Source organism: Tamandua tetradactyla, chromosome 6 (assembly GCF_023851605.1).
Source record: "Tamandua tetradactyla isolate mTamTet1 chromosome 6, mTamTet1.pri, whole genome shotgun sequence".
In the NCBI taxonomy this organism is placed as follows: Eukaryota; Metazoa; Chordata; class Mammalia; order Pilosa; family Myrmecophagidae; genus Tamandua; species Tamandua tetradactyla.
This window is the reverse complement of record NC_135332.1, coordinates 141,138,449-141,147,083: the sequence shown is the minus strand read 5'-3', so window position 1 is coordinate 141,147,083 and position 8,635 is coordinate 141,138,449. Positions and strand designations below refer to the sequence as shown.

Below are 8,635 nucleotides of genomic sequence, written 5' to 3'. Positions count from 1 at the left end.
GGTTAGAAGGAATGTATAGATGGGAATTCCAGATGAAGGTGGTATGTCCATAAATCAGCAGATGTGACACAGTTCTCAGTGACAAGCACCCATCTGCCCCACAGCCGAACTGTTTGCTTTGGCTCTGCTGAGCTGTAGTGGAAGCTAAATTGTCTACTACTGAATCAGTGACCAGCAAGAGGGGTTGAAATGGTGAAATCAGGCAAAACAAAAACCAAACCCATGCTACAATGGAAGAAGGAGAGATGTCACATCCCCTTTTCTGAGTATTTCAGAGATAATTGTTGCTTGGGAATGGATTTCTTATGACTGGAAAAGCAGAGGGATGATTACTTTACTCAAAGTCCAGTCATTCTTTTGCCAAGGAGTGAGTGAAGGTAGGTCAGAAAGAATTGTTGTTGGCTGACCTTGCTTCTTGTATTAAGCTAAAGTAAAGTAGGAAAGGAAGGTTCCCTTTATTATCATAAAGGATAATAGCTTGAGCTAGAGAAGGGAAATCTAGGGCAGGTTTTTATAAACCTTGATTTTCTACCTTGTTCCTAGTGAACCTATGGATCTTTTGAGCTTTGTTGTTTTCATGCAAATTTGCACCATGCAAATTTGAAATAGTTAATATGAAAACAATAATAAAACCTCCTTTCAGGTACAAAATTTGAAATACTGTGAATTCCCCTGTGGCTGCCATGGTTCCTGCAGGAAATAGTTGTGACACTTAAATCGGATGAAAGGGTCATTTAAAAAGTTAAGAGCAAGATGGAGGGAAACTGCAAGGGAAAGAACTCCACTCCAGGCCTGAAGGGACAGGGGAGGACACAGTTTCTGAACCGCTGAGAGGGTGCCTCTGTAGAGAGGGTCACCTGACAGGAGCTGGGGCCTTTGATAGTGGAATATCACTGATCCAAGATGACCTAGTAGAGCGAGTCCAGAGATACCCCAACCTCTCTCCTCCACCTCCGTGATTTCTTGCAGGTGCCACTCATTGGCGGAACCTACTTGGAAGCCAGAAGGCAAGGAAACCTGTTGATATAGTCCACACAAATCAACTTCCTGGGGTACAGAGTTGGATGGAGAAGGATCTGGAAGGGCAAACAGATAAAATCCAACACCTCTAAAATGAAACAAAAAACTGAGCCAGAATCATATAATTTCAAACTGGCAGACGGGACAAATTGTAAATGGTGTTTGTTGTTGCTACATGGCAGTACCATTTTAGCCATAAACAACATCCCTTGATCCCACCTCTCTATCCTTGGTTAGGATGGCTCTTGAATTGTGTGGATTTTGAATTATGAGGTGTCTTCAGGAAACATTCCTTCCATAAAGTTTAATCTCCCCAGTTTTCCTTCTTTCCCAAAATACAACTTTGATGTGAAATCTCTGGTAAGAGCATTTAAGCTGCAAATTAATTACCAGGATACAGAAAGAATTCTGACATGTATTTCTTTGTGTAGTTTCTATGTTCTTGAAATGACACAAAATTAAATTTTTGTGAGTACAATTCTATTTTTATTTTGAGGCATGGGATATTTTCAGAGCTTTCTTTTCTCTTCCCTATAATTGACTAGTACTCCAGAAAATTAACTTTTGAATAGAATTAACAATAGTTTTTGCATCTGTTATAATGGTTGCAGGAACTTGGGCTGCTAGATTGCAAGCTTGCTGAGGGCAGAAGCTGTGTCTCATTCAACAATATATCTCCAATTTCCAGCAAAATGCCTGGCTCTCAGAAGGTACTCAAACATTTCTTGAATGCATAAGCAAAGGTTTTAAAATTATGCATAGATCCATAACTGCAACTTCTAACTTCATTTCCAACTATGCATTATTAAATGATTTCGGAAATCATTGTAAGTGATATTATGATGATCATATTTTCAAATGGTTTTTGCCTCTACTGCAATGCCAGGAACCTACAAAGTAAGAATTACTATCCAAGGCTAGCTCTTGTGTTTTGATTCTACCATTCTGAAAGTTCTACAAAAAGCAATCATTGGCAGTTGGAATCTTTTCCCAACCAAGGCCCCAGAAAAGCCATTAATCCGTTCAGATTCCCAGTGCATACAGAAAACCTGAAATCTCAACAAAACCAGGCATGAGTTGCCATGGAGGCTTTCCCTTTTGTTTAGTCATCTGCTTTATTTAAACAACAACAAGACTGCAGCTCACCACCAGCAAAATTCACTCCCAAATTGGCTGCAAGGAACCTCTGATCCTCTCTAGGACAGTAGTGTTTAACTTTCCTTACTTGTCACAAGACAAAGATGAAGCTGGGGCAGATGGGAGCTGGAGGATCAAACCAAGCCTTGCCCTGTGATAATGTGTCTTACTCTCACTTACTAACTCTTAATGATGGCTTAATTTGGGATATTTTTATTACAGGAGATTAAATCAAGACATCCATTAAGAAGGTAATCTACGTACTTGATTTCCATTAACAGCAAGAGGAAAGGATTTTGTTTCTTCTTTTTGCCCTAATTTCCCCATTACTTAAACTTCCTCTCCTCTGCTAGGTGATGTCATTGTAGCTTTTAGTGGCTGGCTTGGGGAGTGGGTGTAAGCAGCAATCTGTGCAGCCAATGCTCATTCATCTGGGTGAATCATCTGCCTGGGTTTCTGGGCTGGGAGGGAGTGATGTAACTGCATATCCTCCACCTCCTTTCTGGCCTCCTCTTTAATACTCTGCATGTTCAGAACAGGCGTGTTCAACTGAGACTGCCCAGGAGCCTGGGAACTCACCAAGCTTCCCAAATGCAGGGTGATCCCGGGCAGGGAGCCCTGGTGTTCTCACCAGTGCAGGGCTGACCTCACTCACCCTGCTCACCACGAATCCATTTATAGATTTAAATAGCTAGGCAGCAACCAACCTGGTACATCCAAGGCAGTCAGATGTCCAAGAGTCAAACATCCCAGTCCTATTCAGACTCTCTGCTTTGAGGTCAATTATTATAAACTATCATTTTTGTAGGAATGCTTTTAATTTGACTGTTGTATAAACCATGGGTCTGTTTCTTAGCAATTATAATCCACAGGCTTCCAGACAACAGCAATCCCTGATTTTATCTTTTTTTCTCCCGTCCCATTTCTTTATTCTTCTCTCTTCCCCAAGTGCTTCCCCCACCCTCACTCCTAACTTAACAGTTTCCAGCTGTGTGTTATTTGGCTCTGTTTCTATCCCAGCTTTCTCCATAATATGCTGTTGGACTGCTTCCAGGTCCCAGATGTGCTATTTATTTATGCTGAAGCATCTGGGACTTGACACAGTACTGTCATTGCAACGTGGCAAATTTGTGAAAAATCTGACTGGCAGCCAGCTTGGACTGCACCATCCTGGCAAGCCAGGGAGACATTTCATAGGGGTATGTGGGAGGCCAGGGGAAGGGGTGTGAAGAGTGATGAAGATTCAGGTGAAGACAGAAGCTCACCTTCTTCCCTGATGTGGCTTTTATGTTTACAGATGAGCCTAGTATCCCTGGCAGATGAGAGTTTGGTTCCATTCAAAGCAGGTGGTGTTGCTGCTGAAGCCAGATAACTCACCCTCCTCAATATATGACTGGAAGCGAGGTCACCCAGCTAAAGTAAAGGATTGCCACCCCTAACTTATGGGGCTGTGAGAACCCAAGAAGGGGACCTAGGATCTGATGGATATGGGGCTTGTAGGGGTGGCAGCACCAAACTGGGAGCCAAAAGTTCTGGTTTTGGACCCAGCTTTCTACTTGTTCTCTTCATGATCTTGGATGAGCCTTTTCATCTGGTCTCATATTTCCTTTTCCAAGAATAAAATGATGGGATTAAATTGTGGGGTTCAAGCTTTTGCTTTAAAGTCAGCATTTTGAGTGGAAGCTTTTTATGTACTTGTGCTCAGTACTGTCATGAAAGGAAGTGGTAATAACAGTGTTTTATTGAACAGCCTTACTGGTAGCCATCCCAGTGCACACCCTGTTCCCAAAGGAAGGCCCAAGCACTCCTTTATTTCTTGTTCTAACCATATCTACCCACTTACACAGAGTTTAAAGAGAGAAGGGGCAATAGAGGGGAGTCTCTCCCATGCAATCATCCTCATCTCCTTAGGAGTCATGAGGTTCCAGCACATAGCCACCCTATGGGCAGAGAGAGCAAACCTCCTTTCCACCTTCTCTCTTCCTTGTTCTTCTTGTGGCCCTGAACTTCTAACTCTCTCCACCCCCTCCTCTCCATCATCACTGTGACAGTTTGAAACTATTATGTATCCCTGATCCAATCTTGTGGGGCCAGACCTATTGTTTAGGGTGGGAAACATTGACTAGATTATTTCCATGGAGATGTGACACACCCAATGGTGGATGTGGCTTTTTGATTAGATGGAGATGTGACTCCACTCATTGAGGGTGGTCTTGATTAGTTTACTAGAGTCCTTTAAAAGGGGGAACATTTTGGAGAAAGCTCAGATGCAGACACTTGGAGAACAGTTGCTTCAGAGCTGACACAGAGGCTTGGAGATGTTTGGAGTGCCGACAGAGAGAGTAGATACCCAGACAGGAATGTTTGGAGCCCAGCAGACGTTGCCATGTACTTTCCTATGAGATGCTAAGCAATCAGAACTCAGAGTTGTGTCCCAGAGGAGTTAAGTGAAGGCATACAAATATTTAGAGAGGAAACCACTGGCATCAGGAACTGGAAGGAATGGAACCAAGAACAAGGACATGCAGACACCAGCCACATGCCTTTCCCATGTGACAGATATAGGCCCTTCTTGAGTCAAGGTCTCTTTCCCTGGATGCCTTAGTTTGGGCATTTTTATAGCCTTAGAGCTATAAACTTGTAACTTAATAAGAGCCATTATAAAAGCCTTTATAAAAGCTGTTCCATTTCTGATATATTGCATTCCAGCAGCTTTCACAAATCAATACAGACACCATCTTCTCCTCGGTTTCTTGCAGGGTTGGCCAGTTGTTCAGTTCTGTCCACTCTGAATGGGCCATGCAGAGAAGGGGTGGTGCAGAAGCACCAAGATCCTCAGGTGAAGCGAACACCTGACATACAGATCTCCAGGACCATCAGCATGGAGGCTCTCCTAGTGGATGTTCTGTGCACCGTTCTATCGAAAGGAATCCCCTTTTTCTTCTCTGTGTTGAGTCTCATTACTGAAAGCCTCATTTCTCATCTTAAGCTTAGCTTCCATGTGTGTCAAGCTCCAAGAATGAAGGTATGGACATATGTGGGTGTGTGTCCTTGTATTTGGCTATTTCTGAGATACCGTTATAGAATCCCAAGGGCTCCTGGAGTACAGTTTGAGAACCATCGATCAATATGCAATTCAACACTCCCAATCCCTGAATGTGAAGAACTTGCCCTCAGAGAAGAGTGTTCTTAGAATTCTAGAAGGAATTCTAGGGAGGACCTTTGGAAACCCTCACTCTTTTTCATCTGCTACTTTGAGGGAGGTCTATACCAACTTAGTGTCCTACTAGCAGGGAAGAAAGTTTCCCTGAGAAACAATTCATAAGTCTTAGCAGCACACATAGCTGTCCTCAGGCTAAAATGGTGGAGTGTTAGACACTTGGGGCACCTGTGTCTAATTATCACTTAGTGATAGTGTCTAATTATCACTTTTCCTCTCCTCTCCAATGAACAGTATAGCACAATAGTTAAGCGCTGTGGATCGTATTATTATCTTCAAATACTTGCTGCCCTGCCTGGTGAGAGAATGATACCTCCCTGCCACATGGATATCAGGTTTGGTCATTGACTTGCTTAGGCCAATGAAATAAACATGATGCATGTCATTTCCCAGCTGAAGCTCTTACAGTCTGTGTGAGGTTCTATCATTTTTCTTTCTTTGCTAATGGAGGGCAATATCTGAGAATGACAATATCCTAGATAGGAGCTGCTTCTTCAGCCCAAGTCTCAGAACAATGCCGATGTGGAGTAAAAGTAAAAAAAAGTGTTTGTTGTTATGAGCCTCAATATATTTCAGCTGTTTATTATTGGCTAGGATCCAGACAGACCTACATTTCAATTTCAGCTGTATAACTTTTGGCAAATTGCTTCTCTCTAAGCCTTAGTTTTCTTATTCATAAAAATGGGGCTCATAATGGCAATTACCCCATTGGGTTGTTGAGAGGATTAAATATAGAAATGCAAGTAAATTGCTTAGCACAGTACCTAATACATGGAAAATATTAAGTAAATATAAACTATTATTGTAGAATAGATTTAGGGCACAAGAATAACATGTGTGTTTGTATATGAGAGAGATGGACATTATGAAACATGACATTGGGTCATCTGACACCTTTTAGAAACAATACTCAATAATTTATGGTTCTGTGATTGGCAGAATAATGTCCCCCAAATATCCTAATCTCCAGAATCTACAACTCTGTACTTTACATGGCCAAAGGGATTTCACAGATGATTAAATTAAGGCTATCAAGATTAGGGGATTATCCTGGATTATCTGGGTGGGCCCAATAAGTGAAAGAGGGAGGGAGAAGACTCAGAGTGACAGAGGGAGATGGATGAAGGAGACTGTAGTCACTGTGGTACAATTGCTGACTAGAAGATGGCCATGAGCCAAGGAACACAGGCAGTCTCTAGAAGCCAGAAAAACCAAGAAAATGGGTTCTCACCTAGAGCTTCCATAAGGAACACAGCCCTGTCCAAACCTTGATTTTAGTCTTATGTGGCTCAATTTGGACTTGACCTCCAGAACTGTAAAATAATATATATAATTTTTGTTATTTTATGCCACTCAGTTTCTGGGAATTTGTTCCAGAAGTGATAGGAAACTAACACAAGCTCCAATGACCTTTCCTCTTATCATTGGTGTTTCTAGTCTACAGGTGGCCTCCTTTTTCTGAGTTCAAAATCATAAAGGTCTGGGTAGGATTTCTTTAGATCCGAAACCATGCTGACCCATAAGTTAACCCCCTGCCTGTGGTCACTCTTTTTGGCCATCCCCATTCTACATGATCCCAGCCTGCCTCATTCCATGGATTCTAAGGGTCAGAAGTAAAGACATCCAAGGAGATGTCAACCCACTTCCATACAAGTGCCCGGGTGGGTGTCAGTTCCCCATAGCCAATAGGTCTCAATCCCTGGTGGAGGCCTGGTGGTATTCTCTGCACCGCACCCCTCTCAGGATCACGTGCTGCCATGGGCGAGAAATCCCACTCCCTCCCCACCAGGGACAATTGTATCACCAGACTGTGAGCTGGATGTTATAAAACTTGTCCACCAGAGTCAGGCTGCCTGCAGTGAATGTTTACATATGCTTGGGACAATCGGGGAAGGCAAATACTGACTGTTCCCTTATCTTTTAGGGGTTCGAATTTTATCCTACCTGGCTGACACCCCTGGTCCTGAGTACAGGACGTATCTGTGGTTCCCACAGAAAGGTGGCAGGCTGCTCTAGGATGGCCCCCTACCACAAAGATAACATCAAAGATATGCAAGCAATTATTCTACTTTAATTTTTAAATGACATTTATCTTACCTGTGGATAATTTGGGGGTTGTTTGTCATGTTTTCTTCCAGTCACTACTAATGATAAAATTTAGTCCAGAAGACCAGACCTTTAGAAGGACCTGAATTATGCCAGCATGATATAAGCTCTCGTGATGATGAAAGAATTCGTTTACTAGAGTAATGCATGAGGCATATGGCATCATTTTTTTAAACATCATTGGTTGCTGAAATCTTGTCATTTGCTTCTTTTGGGTACTTGTGTTTTACTTTTTAATTGGTTTGAGTGAGGGAAGACAGGAGACAGGGAGGATACTTGTCATGTTCTCTGCACAGGCACTTTTGTTTTTATTTTCATTCCCTCTGGGGGTGGGTTGGCCACGTGGGCACCTCAGGAGACTCTTATGCCTGTAAATCTTCTGGAGAAGCATACGGAAGCGTCTTGCTGTCATCTCCAGGGCTGTCCCTGATGCAGAGGTGCTCAGTTTCTCCACCGCGCCTGCAAGAGGGACCCTGGGGCTTGGATCTGAGAGAACAACTAACAGAGGGAAGCATAAATCTCCGGGCCTCTCAAGCTGTAGGTCATATGTTTCGCCGCAGAATGGTAAATAAAACAATAATTCAGTGTTCAAACTGCTACTTGTTTTGCTTCCCATAGCCTCCCGCCTTGCAGATCCCATGCTGGGAGTATGTAACTTTCCATAAACTCCCTCAACCACGACCTGCGGTTTAGCCTTAGTTATTCTCTCATATTAAAACAGAGTTGCAGGGGGTGCAAGAGGAGAATTCTAGCCTGCCACGTGGGAGACCCGGGTTCGATTCCCGGTCCATGAACTTCCCAAAAAACAAACAAGCAAAACAAACAAACAAAAAGCAAACACACAGAAGTTCAACAAATGGTGCTGCAATAACGGGATACTCATATGGGAAAATAGTGAAATGTGACTCCACCATATAGTATACAAAAGGAAAAAAAAGGATTGCAATGTGGGAGGGGTTACCTTCTACTAGTCCAGTTTCTAGAAAATGAATCTTTCATCTCTTCTTAATGCCTGGCCTGATATTTCTAGGTTTCTTCTCCATCATTTCAAAGCTCACAGCTGTGAGGCTCCCCCAGTCCCCACATTCTCCCTCTCTCTGAGATCCCGGCCAAGAGCAGGAGGTCTAGTCACTCCCCAGTAACCACCATCTC

The 8,635-nt window shown here is 42.9% G+C and overlaps 1 long non-coding RNA gene across 1 annotated transcript; it reads left to right on the top strand.

Annotated features, from left to right (window-relative positions):
• The first annotated feature begins 2,161 nt into the window (after positions 1–2,161).
• Positions 2,162–5,716, top strand: LOC143688871 (uncharacterized). The gene is made up of 3 exons (XR_013178344.1): positions 2,162–2,408; positions 4,917–5,182; positions 5,612–5,716. It is a non-coding gene; the product is annotated as an uncharacterized LOC143688871 (long non-coding RNA).
• The last annotated feature ends 2,919 nt before the right edge of the window (positions 5,717–8,635 follow it).